The 14681-nt window shown below is 47.0% G+C and overlaps 1 long non-coding RNA gene across 1 annotated transcript in view; it reads right to left on the bottom strand.

The window, feature by feature from the left end:
- Nucleotides 1–7585, bottom strand: part of LOC148508463 (uncharacterized) — a 35551-nt gene extending 27966 nt beyond the window's left edge. Inside the window, exons 1-2 of the long non-coding RNA XR_015869585.1 lie at nt 7520–7585; nt 5684–5802 (exon numbers count right to left, since the gene is read on the bottom strand). This is a non-coding gene — a long non-coding RNA (uncharacterized LOC148508463). The remainder of the gene's footprint in view (nt 1–5683; nt 5803–7519) is intronic.
- Nucleotides 7586–14681: the final 7096 nt, after the last annotated feature.

Consider the following 14681-nt stretch of genomic DNA (forward strand, 5'->3'; position numbering starts at 1 on the left):
TGTGCAAGCCCGCAGCTAATGGTTCAACCACCCCTTCCACTGGCTCCTACAGTACACCTACTTTTACTGTATATTGCCCCCTGTTCCAAGGCATACATTGGCATCGTCACAGATTGTGCTGCAGCTGCCAGTTTCTGCTACTGCACTTGATGTTGCTGTTTGTAATGCAGATGTTTCAAGTTTTCAGATTCCTTTGGTTCATATACAGTACAGTAGTAGCGGCTGCTTCAACATCCACATCCATAGTTGCAGACATACAGTACTGTACAGTAGTGGATGCACCGTGCATTGAGAGACAGGCTTCTACTGTACATCTACTGTATGGTTGGAGCGGCGGTCCCTTCGACATCAGGATCAGGTGAGAAAAGCATTTTTGCTAATGTTAGTGCTCTGTTATCGCATTCAGACGAATCTTCTGATACTTCTAGCTCCCTGCCAGTTTGTTCTTTGGGAAACCCAGGGCCACCTGCTGCTACAGTAGGGGGGGGGTTGGAGTTGTTTTCACTTTTGACCTCAAAATGACAGCTGGTGTGCACCTCCATCTGGGGCACCCAAATACTGTCTTGTTTCATGTATTTTTTTTTTTTTATCGTTATATGGGCTGTGGGCCTAGGGGCACTGCTTACAGTAAGTCACCACCAGGCTTAATTATAATACAAATTAGTTATTAATAAATTTGTTAGGCTGGTTAGTTAGGGCATACAGTATATTAATGTGGAGAAGTGGATTAGTGTGACACTGTTAGAGCAGGAAAGGGCCCTGCACAGCGGATTCTCTCTCCTACAGTACAGGGTGTGTGGGATCGAGCAGGATGAAGAACAAGAGCATCTCCGGTGAGAACCTGTGTGTCTGTCTTTTACTGTCTGTTCGTCTCTGCCTATCCTCCTTTCTTCAGGGCGTACAGTGGACCTTGCACTCCGATGCAAGGTAGAGTCTGCACCTGGTATAGGTGAAACTCTGGATCTGAGGCCAAAAGTGCCAGTGATGATTTTAACTTAAAAGCCTAATCTTTTTGTGTAGTCCTCGGTCCAGTAGGGCGTATCGGTCGGCATTGAGGAAGGACTGTTCTCACATCATCTCCTTCCTCCTAGGTACTGTACAGTAGTCATGTCCGTGTCCAGCTTGGAATTCCAGGACATGCCAGCGGCAGAAGAAAGAAGCGGGGGACAGTAGAGGACTACGGGGGTGGAAAGCTAAAGAAGTCCCCCCCCCTCTGTAAAGCATGTTACTGTAGGTTAAATAAAAATTGTCATTCATTTATAAAATTGGTGTTTGTACTGTATGTAATTCAGTCTTTAAGTGCGCCTGAGATCCAACACGTGCATCTGTCATTAAAAAGGTACAAAAAGTCAATAACACACAGGTGCAGGGGTGTATCGTCCTATTGGCCAGGATTTCACTCACCAGGGGCGCGCCGGCCGATGGGGGTTGCCACCCACAGTCATATACTGTACAGTATCCCTGTTGCCCATCCCAGTGATTTCACAGCTGCCCGGCACTTACAGTAGTATACAGTACAGTAGACATACAGTACTGTACACACTGAGGGCCGTTTTCAATTTAGGGGTCTATTTACTTTTTTTAGCCGGTCGGCTAAAAAAAGTTTCGCCGGTTACGTCATTTCGCCAGGCGTAAAATTATCACTGTATTCAATTTGAAAGCTTTTCCGCCTACCGTAGGCGGGAAGTCAATGCAATGTACAATAAGACAGTATGTGAAAAAGTTTCGCCTACTGTATGAATAGCAGGCGGAAAAAGTCGGTGAATTGGGGTCTAACGTTGCGGGAAGCCTTCAACGTGCAGCCTTAAGACAGTCCCCTAAAGGTACTATAAACTGCGTAACTTTTTTTGAAAAAAAACCAGTCAGAACACACCAAAAATTCACTTTCATTTTGGGGGCGGAAGAAAAAAAATTGGGGGGAAAAAGTTAAACATGTAGGGGTAAATTTACTAAGATGGGAGTTCTATTTAAGAAGTTACTGTACTGTATGTTGCCCATAGCAACAAATCAGATTCTACTTCTCATTTATCTACAGTAGCACCTTCTAGAAGATAATACCTGGAATCTGATTGGTTGCTATGGGCAACATCACTTCTTAATAGAACTCCCATCTTAGTAAATTTACCCCCTAATATATAAAATGTACTGAGTTTAGTAAGGGTTGGATAACAATACTGAACAAAAGTAGCGAAGACTTAAAAAAAAAAAAAAAGCGCTACATGGGTACACCGTAGATCTGGGCATGCGCCTGAGATACGATGACGTACAGTATTGTAGGACACACTCAAGCCAGGTGCAACCTTGGTATTGCAGGCGGCTGTAGTGTAATGGTAAATAATCAAACCAATACATTACGTCGCTTGTACAACCCTTTTGCGGGTTCGAAACTTGAAAGGTTACACTTTTTATTTTTTATTATTATTACACAGTGAAGGTTACACTTTTTGTCATAAAGTACTGTGGCATAGAAATACCAGAATTTCTGGATAATGTATTAGTGAAGATTTAAAACAAAATAAAATTACTGTATACAGTATATATTTTAAAGGTCTCGAACCAGTGGCACAAGAAAATGGTAGATGCAGTAGGGCTAGGCATTAGCCCCTTAGACTACTGCATCTACTGTACTGTAGTTCCTAGAGTCATGGAATCACTACAATGTCTACCGTAAGTCCGGGACAGGGTCGACAGTATTGTACTTACTATAATACAGACAACTGGGCATGTGCAGTGCTATGAGACTCAATACACCACAGTGTAGCGTGCAACTAGCAATGCGGTATATGGCGTACCGTATGGAGCAACAAACTACAGTACTGTAGCTGGGCACATCTACAGTACATACAGTATAATATATTGAGTTTTGTAAGGGTTGGAAAACAATACTCAACTACAGTACTATAGTGAACATTAAAAAATAAATTATCAAGGTCTCGAACATAAGTAGAGAAGTGTAAGCAAGACGGATCACCTAACCCCTTGCTCACAAGTCTCTCCTAGTAAGAATTGCATCTGTCCTCTACAGTACTTTATGTGACATCTACAGTACCATACGATGAAGTACTCAGGCGTCTGTAGCGTAGAGGTAAGAAATCGAACTTCTACATTGCAGACGTCTGTACAACCCGGTTCCGGGTTCGAAACCTGGAAGGCTAAACTTTTTTTAAATTTTTTTTATTATTATTAGACAGTCAAGGTTACACTTTTTATTTTTAATATTATTACACAGTCAGTGTGTAATACGGAGATCCCACTTTCATGACCCGCTACTGTATGATCTTCCATACTGTACGCCATGGCATAGCGCTACAAGGGTATGGCTATGGCGCAGCACCACTGGCAATGCATTGCAACCCCACCACTGGGCACGCGCCAGAGATCCTATTTGTACTGTAACCCCTCAGAACTGGCTATAAGTCACCACAGCGCCAACTGTGCTGACATTGACGCAATTTTGCGGTTTAAACGCAGAGTCAGTTTGTAGTGCAGGGACCTCTCTCTCAAACAGAGTCAACTATCAGTTACTGAACACTTTAAATCACTAAAGTTTCCAAGTCTGGGACATCATTGCCATTGACGCAAGTTTGGGCTCTAGAGCACAGTCAGTTTGTAATACAGAGACTTCCCTCCAAACAAAGTCCACTACTGTAGCACTTTCTGAAGTCATGAATTTACTATTGTGTATACTGTAAGTCTCGGACAGTGCAGAATGGCACAAGTGTGAAAATTCAACAGTAGTGTAGCAATAGAGACAACTGGGCATGCGCCATGGCATAGCGCTACTTGGTTTATGGCTTGGCTCCACTGGACATGCGGCACACATTCCATTGTCATTGCAACCCAACCACTGGGCATGCGCTGACATTGACGCAATTTTGCGGTTTAAACGCACAATCAGCTTGTTATACAGAGACCACTCTCTTTAACAAAGCCCATTACCACTTGATGGTCATAAAAAATCACTATAATGTCCACGTCTGGGTCAGCGCCGGCACTGACGCAAGTTTGCGTTCTAAGGTACAGTACTGTATGTACAATAATGAAAATCCTATTTTCGCTGTTTGACTCCTGAAGCACTGGGCATGGGCTCCACATGTACTGTATTGAATACTGAATATTTTAAGTGAAGATTTTAAAAATAATTAAAAAAAACATATTTTCAAGGTCTCGAACCCAAGAAGAGGGGAGAAGCAGTGAGGCTAGGCATTAGACCGCTAGGCCACACGCTTCACCCATTACTAGAGTTCTGTAGTTTGTAAAGTAATGAAACCTCTACAATGTCTAAGTCTGGGAAAGTGCCGACAGTATTTACATTTGCGCAAACACAGTATGATTTCAACCGCACAGTCAGTGGGTAATACAGAGCTTTATGATTTCAAACTGTATTAGACATTCTTCTACCGGTTTATTATACCGTACATTCCTGATTCCATGTGGAAAACGCTGTAATACTGTATAGTGTACCGAATCACCGCTTCTGTCAAACAATCATCGGGCGGTGATACAGAACATACCGTACGGTACATTGGAAATCACACGCATGCGCTATGTAGTTTAGGAAAAGTGACATCTGGTGGGCAAAATGTTGTATTACACGTAATGAAATCAGACGCATGTGCTATGTAGTTTAGGAAAAGTGACATCTGGTGGGCAAAAAGTTGTATTACACGTAATGACTTTTTTCATTACTACACTTTCTTTGTGGCGCGACTCATGGCGTGGTGTGTGGCGCGCCATGCGTGGCGTGAGAGATAACGCTGTGATGCCACGTTATAGCTGGGCACATCAGTATATATTGGCCAATCAATTGATCGGCCAATATATCTGTCAGTGTGTACCCAGCTTAAGTGTTAAGATCCACTATGAGTTTCCAGGCATTTGAAATTAGTGCTGGATCTGCTAGGTAGATAAGTGCACAGAAAAGTATAGCCGACTATAGTGGTTTTGGGTGACAGTGTAATGAGGATCGAGGGTGGATGGGAAATTACTTTTTTAACATTTGCCTGAAGAAAACTGATCACAATCTAGATTTTTTTTTTTTTACACACACTTCTACATTGGAACTGGCATCCTCTGTTGAATGCCAATTACTTTTTGGTGGGAGCCATCGTTTGGGCTGTAGACACATTAACAACTTAAAACTTGCACATGCCTAAGGATTTGTTTGCTGACAGGAATAATTTGGGTTGCTTTTTCATAATGAATATTTGGCAACTGTCCCACATTTTAAAAGGTAAGATCAATGCTCAAACTGGCAGAAACCTTGTTGGCGCTTACAGGTACTGTGAACAATTCTTGATATTTATAGCAAATCAGAACATATGAAACACAGTAATAGACAGCTAGGGTGATACATCTCTCTGTGTCCACCCATGACAGATACACTTTAATGAGTCAGCAGATGTGATAACATATTGGATGCAGTGGCGTAACTATGGTTTTTGGAGCCCAGGGCAAGTTTAAGAATGGCGCCCCCCCCCCCCCCACACACACACAAATAAACACCCCAAAAAAGTGTGCGCGCCTTAGGCGCGCGTCAAAAATGGGTGTGGTCACATGCTGAAGGGGCGTGGTCACATACCGAATGGGCGTGGCCACATGCCGAATGTGGTGTGCCGACATGACACACCACCCATTTCTAGTCACTCTGGGAACATTCCTTTCCATTCCATATGCACCTTACCTATGCGGTAGTTTCTCACAATGTGGTACCTCTGAAGAGATGTATCCTCCCTGGGACGACAGCGTCTTCAGTCGGTATTCAATATTCATGTACTGTAGGTCTCATCGTCTGGAAGATGCCTGTTTGTGTAAGAATATTAACAAGGTCATCATCATACAACAGCGGTTCAACGAGACTCCTTCCCCCTGTGTATCTTCCTTCCCCCTGCGTCTCCCAGCCACACAATCTCCCCCTTGTGTCGTCTCTCAGCCACACCATCACCTCCCTCCCTGCATCGTCTCTCAGCCACACCATCACCTCCCTCCCTGCATCGTCTCTCAGCCACACCATCACCTCCCTCCCTGCATCGTCTCTCAGCCACACCATCACCTCCCTCCCTGCATCGTCTCTCAGCCACACCATCACCTCCCTCCCTGCATCGTCTCTCAGCACACCATCGACTCCCCCCTGCGTCATCTCTCAGCACGCCATCACCTCCCCCTGCGTAGTCTCTCAGCAACACCACCTCCTACCCCCCTGTGTCATCTCTCAGCACACCATCTCCCCCCCTGCGTCATCTCACAGCCACACCATCACCTCCTCCCTCTGTCATCTCTCAACCACACCATCCCTCCCCTCCGTGTCGTCTCTTAGCACATCATCACAGATACACACACACTGACAGACGCACACTAACACAGATACACATACACACTGACACAGACACACACACTGATACAGATACACACACAGTGACACGCACACTGACACACATACACACACTGATACAGATACACACACAGTGACACGCACACTGACACACATACACACACACTGACAGACACACACACACAGTGACACGCACACTGACACACAGATACTGACAAACATACACACACACTGAGACACACAGTGATACGCACACTGACACACATACACACACTGACACAGATACATACATACTGACACAGACACACAGTGACACGCACACTGACACACACAGTGACACATACACTGACACAGACACACAGTGACACGCACACTGACACAGTGATACACACACAGACAGGGCCGCCATCGGGGGGGACTGCCGGGACAGGAGTCCCAGGCCCGTACACTCAGACAGTGATGAAGGGCCCGCCGTCCGCTTCTACACCTTCCCTCTGTGCCGGGACCCTCAGTTGTCTGCCATGCTGCAACAGACACAGGCTGTCTCTCACTGCCTGGTCCATGTGTGTGTGTATGTATATATATATATATATATATATATATATATATATACACACACAGGATTAACCACACTGCGGTTGCCGGGCTCAATTAGGGAGTTTCCCTTCCCCTCCTCAGACACCACCCCTCAACACACCCACCCCCATATTAGGGCTGCTTTCAGAAATTTGCCCTGAGGAGGGGGGGGTGCTGTCTATTACATCAGTCCCGGCCCCACACTTTCTGATGGCAGCCCTGCACACAGATACACACAAACAGTGACACAGATACAAACACACAGTGACACACATACACACACACATGCTGACACACATAGTGACACACATACACTGACACAGTGACACACACACACACATGCTGACACACTGACACAGTGACACACACAGTGACACACATACACTGACAGTGATACACACACACATGCTGACACACTGACACACACATGCTGACACACAAACAGTGACACACACACATGCTGACACACTGACACAGATACACACACACACCTTTCACACAGAATAGATGCAGCCAGCCAAGTAAAAACAAGGCTGACATCAATTGAAAGTTACCCCTCCCCCCACTGGCAGCCCGACCCCCACCAGCAAAAAAATAATAATACTTACTTACCTGGCTACAGTGGCTGGTCCGGAGCAGAGACAGTGCTGGGTAAGGAGAGTCATCCTGGCCTCCGGCGTCAGCTCTGAATAGCAACACTGCCTGGGAGGGGCTGCACACTTCTGCTGCAGCTCCCCCTACAGTTCCCAGCAGCAACAGCAGGCAGTGCTCTTCACAGTAATAAAGTCGTCTGGGACCTGGTGCAATGGTGGCGGGGGGGCGGTGCGGGTACGATGTCCTGGCCGGCGGCGCCCCCCTCTGCTGGGCCTGCCACGGCGCCCAGGGCATGTACCCCGCTCGCCCTGCCCTAGTTACGCCACTGATTGGATGCATAAAAAGACAGAGAAATGTAAAGAGAGAGAAATGTTCAGATGCTGTGTGATGCCACAATGAAAATAACCATCATCCTTATGTGTGTTCCGGGTGTGGATCATTAGATCAGACGCGTCTTGTTCGACCACGTTAGTTAGACATGTAGTTTAGATAGACAAGGGCCCTCATTCAGAGGCGTTCGCTATTTGCGGTCGTTCGTTCAAAAACAAGGGGTGGCTATTCAAATGATCCGTTCGCACATTGCAGTCTGTTCACACCTCTAAGTCTGAACGAGCGAGCAAAACATACGCTCGTTTATTTGATAAAAACGCCCCCTGGCCGCTCGCACCATACGTCATGTCCGCTATTTATTAGATTAATCGAGTACATCGTACAGCATATGAACTGCTCGCTATACTTGTGGTTGGTTTTTTCAACCGCTATTTTGCGAGCAGTTCTGAGTTTAAAAAAACCAAGTGACGTGGTCAATGACGCTGCTGGATTAATTATGCACACCCTTAAAACGCCCGTTTTGACCTTTAAGCACGCCTGCGTTCGAATTCCACTCCCCCGTTTTCAAGCACCTTCCCGTTACCACCCACATACGCCTCATTCTGTCACTCAAAATAGCAGGCACTCGCTATATAGCGTACAAACGATTTTTGCCCGCACTGACTGGTTCGCGCATGCGTACTAAAAACCGTACGCATGCGCAGATGTGCGAACATCGCTCGGAACGAGCGTACTGCCGCTAACGAGCGGCTCTGAATGAGGGCCAAAGTATAGATCGACAGTAACAATAGTCAGACAGTAATATAGTCGAACGGGACATTAGATCGATATGTAATATATCGAATATGTAAGATCGAAAGGTATATAAGGGCGACACAACATAGATCGACAACTAATAGTTAGACAATGATCCAAGGGCCCGATTCAGACCCGTTCGCTAAGCTGCGTACACACGCTATGGGCGATTATCGCACGTTTGCGTATGCGTCAAAGTACGCATGCGCAAACCAGTCTCTGCTTCCCGCGAATGGTGCGCTCGTAGTACACAGACGCTATTTTGAGTGACATATTGTGCCGTTTGTGGGTGGTAACGGGAAGGTGCTTGTGATGGGGGAGTGGTGCTGCGAACGCAGGCGTGTCTGGCCGTCAAAACGTAGTTTTATGGGTGTGCATAATTAGCAAAGAAGCGTCATTGTACATGTTACTTGGTTGTATTTTTAGACAGCGACAGCACTGATCGCAGTGCTTGCGGTGGGGTAGGGTCTACCTCAAGCGCTGCGTGCAGCTCCAATGGCTTTCAATGTTACCGATTAATCATACACTTCCTGGAGATGACGTGTGCTAAGAAAGAAAGGTGGGCGTCTTTATACTGGCGTGCGTTCGCTCTGACGTCGCTCTCTAAGACATAGAAGACGTCCTTCCACCAGACAGTGTGATCTTGGCATTTGCATACCCGGCCCCTATTGGCAGCATGAGAGCGCAGCTTAGCATTCGGGCCTGAATCAGCTACCAAGTTCGAAACCAAATAGGTAGACAGTTAATAGAGTGACACCACACAAATAGACATAATAACAGATCAAAATCATATAGATCGACAGATAAAAGATCAACAGTTAATAGATCGACAGATAAAAGATTGACTAGTTCTAGATCGATGCCAACTAGGTCGACAGCTAATAGATTGACATATAAAAGATCAACATGTTACTTTTAGACAATACAAAAAGGTATACATATCCTACACGCTGCCCGCTAATAGCGCATCTTCCGATGCTACTTTCAACCGTGGAACTACATGTCCCAGACGGTATGCAGTCGGGAAGCCGGCGGACATAATCCAGACGGCCGGCATCCCGACTGCTTTATCCCGGCGAGGGTTAAATGACAGACGTCTAAATCTAGACGCCTGTCATTTTACCGATGCCGGGAGATCAGCGACCGGCATCCCGATTAAAGTGATGCCGAGCGCCGCTGCGGACAGCCACGGGGGGGGAGGGTTAGGTTTAGGGCTCCCGGGGGGGATTTAGGGTTAGGCACCCCCCGGGGGACTTCGGTTTGGGCGGCAGGGAAGGGGGGGTTAGGTTTAGGCACTTAGAGGGGGGATTAGGGTTAGGCACTGGGGGGAAGGTTAGGGTTAGGCACCCCTAAGGAGGGTTAGGGGGGGGGGGGAGGTTAGGTTAGTAAATACTTACCTGGGGACAATCAGGATTATCACCCATGTTGGGCAGCCGCTGTCGAGATCTGAACCGCCGGACGCAAGTAATTCATACCGATTCCGTTCCAGCCAGCCCTTAATTCCTGCAAGTGCTCCTGGCCATGCTAGCCCCCTACAGCCCTTGTCCCCCAGGTGCTGCACCCCCATGTGCTGCAGCGCACCCCTTCATCAACCCCCCCCGTGCTAAGACGCTGCCCGCCAATAGCGCATCCCCCGATGCTACTTTTAACCATGGAACTACAGGTCCCAACCAGCCCTTGCATCCATGCAAGCGTTCCTGGCCATGCTAGCCCCTACGTACACCTTGCAGGCCTTGTCCCTAATTGCTGGGCACCCCCATGCGCTGCAGCACACCCCTTCAGCGCACTAGTCGATCTTTTATCTGTCGATCTATTAACTGTCGACCTAGTTTGCATTGGTCTTTTATCTGTCAATCTATTAACTGTCAACCTAGTTTGCATCGATATTTTATCTGTCGATCTATTAACTCGATCTTTGATATGTCAATCTAGTCACTGTCTACCTAGCTGGCTTCGATATGTTATTCTGTCTATCTTGTTTGTTGTGGATCTGCATATCGTCAATAAGCTTTGATTCGATCTTAAGTTGCGTCGATCTCCTTTGTTTCAATTTTATGTTGTGTTGATCCAATGTCAGTGTCGATCTTCTGGTGGTCGATCTAGGGGTCTGGTCGATCTACGGTTTGTCGTGCTATTGTTCCTGTCGAACTAGTTGGAGTCGATGTACTGTGGATGATGTATGCATTGTCGATTTCAGATAGGTCGATCAAACAACCAGATACCATGTGTTCCTGAGCCGTCCCAAAACTCTTTTATCCTTAAGTGGGCAATACACGGTGCGATGGCACCGTGCAAGGCGACGGGGGATCCGACGTCCGACATATCATGTGGTCCCCACACATGGCCAACCGCCCGAAATGTCGGCTCCACCCTCCTCCTCCCGCATAGTGCTGCATGGGATCGCACATCGCATCCCCTGATCCTGCAGTAAGATCAGTGGGTGCAATGTACGACCCCACGGGAGCGCGCTTTGTCCGATATCATGGCCATACACGGTGCGATATAGCAGCCGAATCGTACCAGTCATCTCTGACTCGTGATTTTGAGGCAGGAAAAATTCTGGACGACTGGCTGTTGGGTGAGTACCATTTTACATATTGAGAAAAGTTAGCAAACAGCAGTTTCTTGCATTTAGTGCCAGTTACAGCATTCTGGTGTTCTCGAAAGAAGTCATTTAAGGCCGGGTTTAGAGGAGGACATTCTGATCTTGGACACTGCTGTTACCGTATTAGCATATTTTCCCTTAGGACCTGATTCAGAGATGGAGGCAAATGCCTCTGTGACCGTGATTGCGTATGCTAATGACCTGTGCACAGAGATGCCCGTCTCCGGTATCTCACGCACGCTGCTTACGTACAAAAGGGGAACATTGGAAACATTGGTCGCATATCAAACTTCTGAGTAAACCTATGTTGTCTCAGACTGTGCGGCTCTCCTAAGATGCCGGGGCCTCTGCAGCTGTGAACGAATTTGCAGAGTTTCACTAGAGCACGCCCAGAAAACAGTCCAGACACGCCTGCGTTTTTCAACCACCACCCTGTTACCACACCTAAACGCTGACTACCTGTCACTCACTTTGCAAATAAATCCTCTCTTCGAACGTTGTCTCTTATCCATCACGGCGCGTGCACAGTACGGTTTTGTCGGATGCACAGTGGCACAGAAATCGCTCCACTGTGTGCAACATCGACATTGTGGCCATCTCTGAATCAGGTCCTTAGTTGTGTCTGTGACTTTATACTAATGCTAGTATAAGCCCTTCCTCTGGTGTAGTCACGCATCTGAATGCTCAAGGGTTGTGATGGCCATTTTCAGTGGTTACAGACACAACCATCAGAAGCACCATTGTAAATTGCACCAGCCCCATACTAGGTGCAGAATCTCTATCAGAGTGTAGCTACCAATGTACGCAAATTAAGCGCCCGAGTCCAACGCCACTTGTGACACCCCCATAACACGCCCATGAGACGAAAGAGCTTCGTACATTTGAATAGCCACCTCTTAATCAGCACCTAGGAATGCCTAATACATTCCAGAAATCTGTGGCTCATTCGATCCTGTGACTCTGTGTACACATTGTAGGATGGATGCGCTGTGTGACTTTCTATGGATAACATGCGTATTTGCCAAAGACTCACCAGCTTACGTGAACATTGGCACTGTGCACGACTCAGAGTGATCTCTACAGTTACACTAGGACAGTTGGCGTGGCGAATCTTGTTTCATTTCATACTGCAAATGCTTGTGGGTTTGCAAATTTGCTCTCTTGTAATTTTTTCTTTGTTCCTACCACTAAACGATGTCATTTCTGACCAAGGCCTTATGCATACTGGGCCTGATTCAGAGCCGGATGCTATTTGCGGCCGCTCGTTCAGAAAAAGGGGCTGGCTATTTAAATTAAGCGCTCGCTCTTTGCGGTCTGTGGACGCCTCTATGTCTGAACGAGCTAACGAAACGTGCTCACTATTTTGAAAAAAACACCCCCTGGCCGCTCGCATCATACGTCATCTCCGCTATTTATTTGATTAATCGAGTACATCGAAAGGCATATGAACTGCTCGCAGTGCTTGTGGTTGGATTTTCCTACCGCAATCATGCGAACAGTTCTGGCTAAAAGACAACCAAGTGACGTGGTCAATGACGCTGCTTTGTTAATTATGCACACCCTCAAAACGCCCGTTTTGACCATTTGGCACGCCTGCGTTCGGATCTCCACTCCCCGTTTTCAAGCACCTTCCCCTGTTACCACCCACAAACGCCTCATTCTGTCACTCAAATTAGCAGGCATTCGCTATTTTGCGAGCACACGATTTCCGACCGCAATGACTGGTTCACGCATGCGTATTACAACCCATACGCATGCGCAGTTGTGCGAACATCACTCGGAGCGAACGAGCGGCCGCTTACGAGCGGCTCTGAATCAGGCCCACAGTACATAAGGCTTTTAAAAGCATTTTAGCATATTTAAATGGATTTGACACTATTGTTAGCATACCCATGTGTTCTGTTTGCATTAAAGTAGCATTTTTCAGAATGCTACTTGTTCTTCTTTTCTGCATATACAGCATGTAACCATCCTGAAGTCTGCAATAGTCTCTAAAACACTAGTAAAACCACACATAATTTATTAAATGGGTATGAAGCTTGATTAAAGTTGCCTACATAGAATAGAGAGCATTTATATTCATCATATTGGGAGTGGACACAATTTTATTTATCTTTGTATAAACGGGATTTAATACCGACGCCGGAAGCTAGAAAGGACCACATACCTCTCAACTGTCCCGCTTTGAGCGGGACAGTCCCGATTTTTCTGGGACTGTCCCACCCGCGGGCCGCAGTGTCCCGCGGTGGGGGGGAAGTTGGGGAGAACATACACCGCTGCTCTGAATAGCAGAGCAGCGGGTGTGCAGAAGGAGAACTGATGCCGTGCGGCATCTGCGCACGGCATCTGTTCACCTGTGTAGTGAGAGCTTGGAGAGTGCTGGACACGTCCCCTATGACACAAACGGGGGCTGCAGCAAGGCTCCACCCCATTTCTGTAAGCCACACCCATTCTAGTGAAACCCCACCCCCTTTTTGGGCGCGCAAAGTGTCCCTCTGCAAGGGATGAAAAAGTTGGGAGGTATGGGACCAGATTTCGACTGGGTAAGTATCTCATCTATCCCTAACCTTTCCTCCCCCCCTTAAGGGTGCCTAACTCTAACCTCCCCCCAGGGGTGCCTAAACCTCCCGGTGAGGTGCCTAAACCTAACCCCCCCTTGCCTAACCTTCCCGGGGGGGTGCCTAACCCTGAGACCCCCCCCCCAGGAGCCCCTAACCCCCCCCGCGGCTGTCTGCTTACCTTTGTTCGGTATGCCAGGCGTCGGTCTTGCAGCATAGGGCTAATGTTAGGCATCGGAATTTTGACGCCTATCATTAGTACCTTGCTGGGATATGACAGTCGGGAACCGGGCGGTGGTTGGCCATTCCGAATCATAATTTTATGGTGGTTGGCCATTCCGAATCATAATTCAAAGTTCTCCTGGCAATTGTAACATATTGGCAAGGCTGATGTATAAATTAGGACTGTCCATTTCATTTAACTTTTTTTAATCAACATAAAAAAACAAAATGCCCATGATCGTCAGCCCAATATCAGCGGGTACAGAGAGAGATGTATCAAACCTTCTACAGAAGACAAGTAGAGAAGTCTCCTGTAGCAACTAATCAGCATCTAGCTATCATTTATCTAGTACATTCTATAGAATTATAGAATCTGGTTGCAACGGGCAACCTCTCCACTTATACTCTTTAGGTTTGATGCATCGTGTTCTCCCTATGATTTTAGCATCCAGCGTCGCTGTCACATCCTATCCAGTTTTAAATCGATCACATGATGACACTGAGCCGAGACAATAGCAGCGGCAGCAGCCTTTGCCGAGTCGAACAATCCCCTGTCTTCCGGCCTCACTTTGTTACATTCAAACCAACCAACCGGTGACCTTCTTTGACTCGTCACTCGTCCATCCTCCCGTGTGCCTTGCGCTATTGGACAACGCACCTATCAGTCACA

This window comes from Taudactylus pleione, unplaced genomic scaffold (genome assembly GCF_031769625.1).
Source record: "Taudactylus pleione unplaced genomic scaffold, aTauple2 ptg000366l, whole genome shotgun sequence".
Taxonomy (NCBI): domain Eukaryota; kingdom Metazoa; phylum Chordata; class Amphibia; order Anura; family Myobatrachidae; genus Taudactylus; species Taudactylus pleione.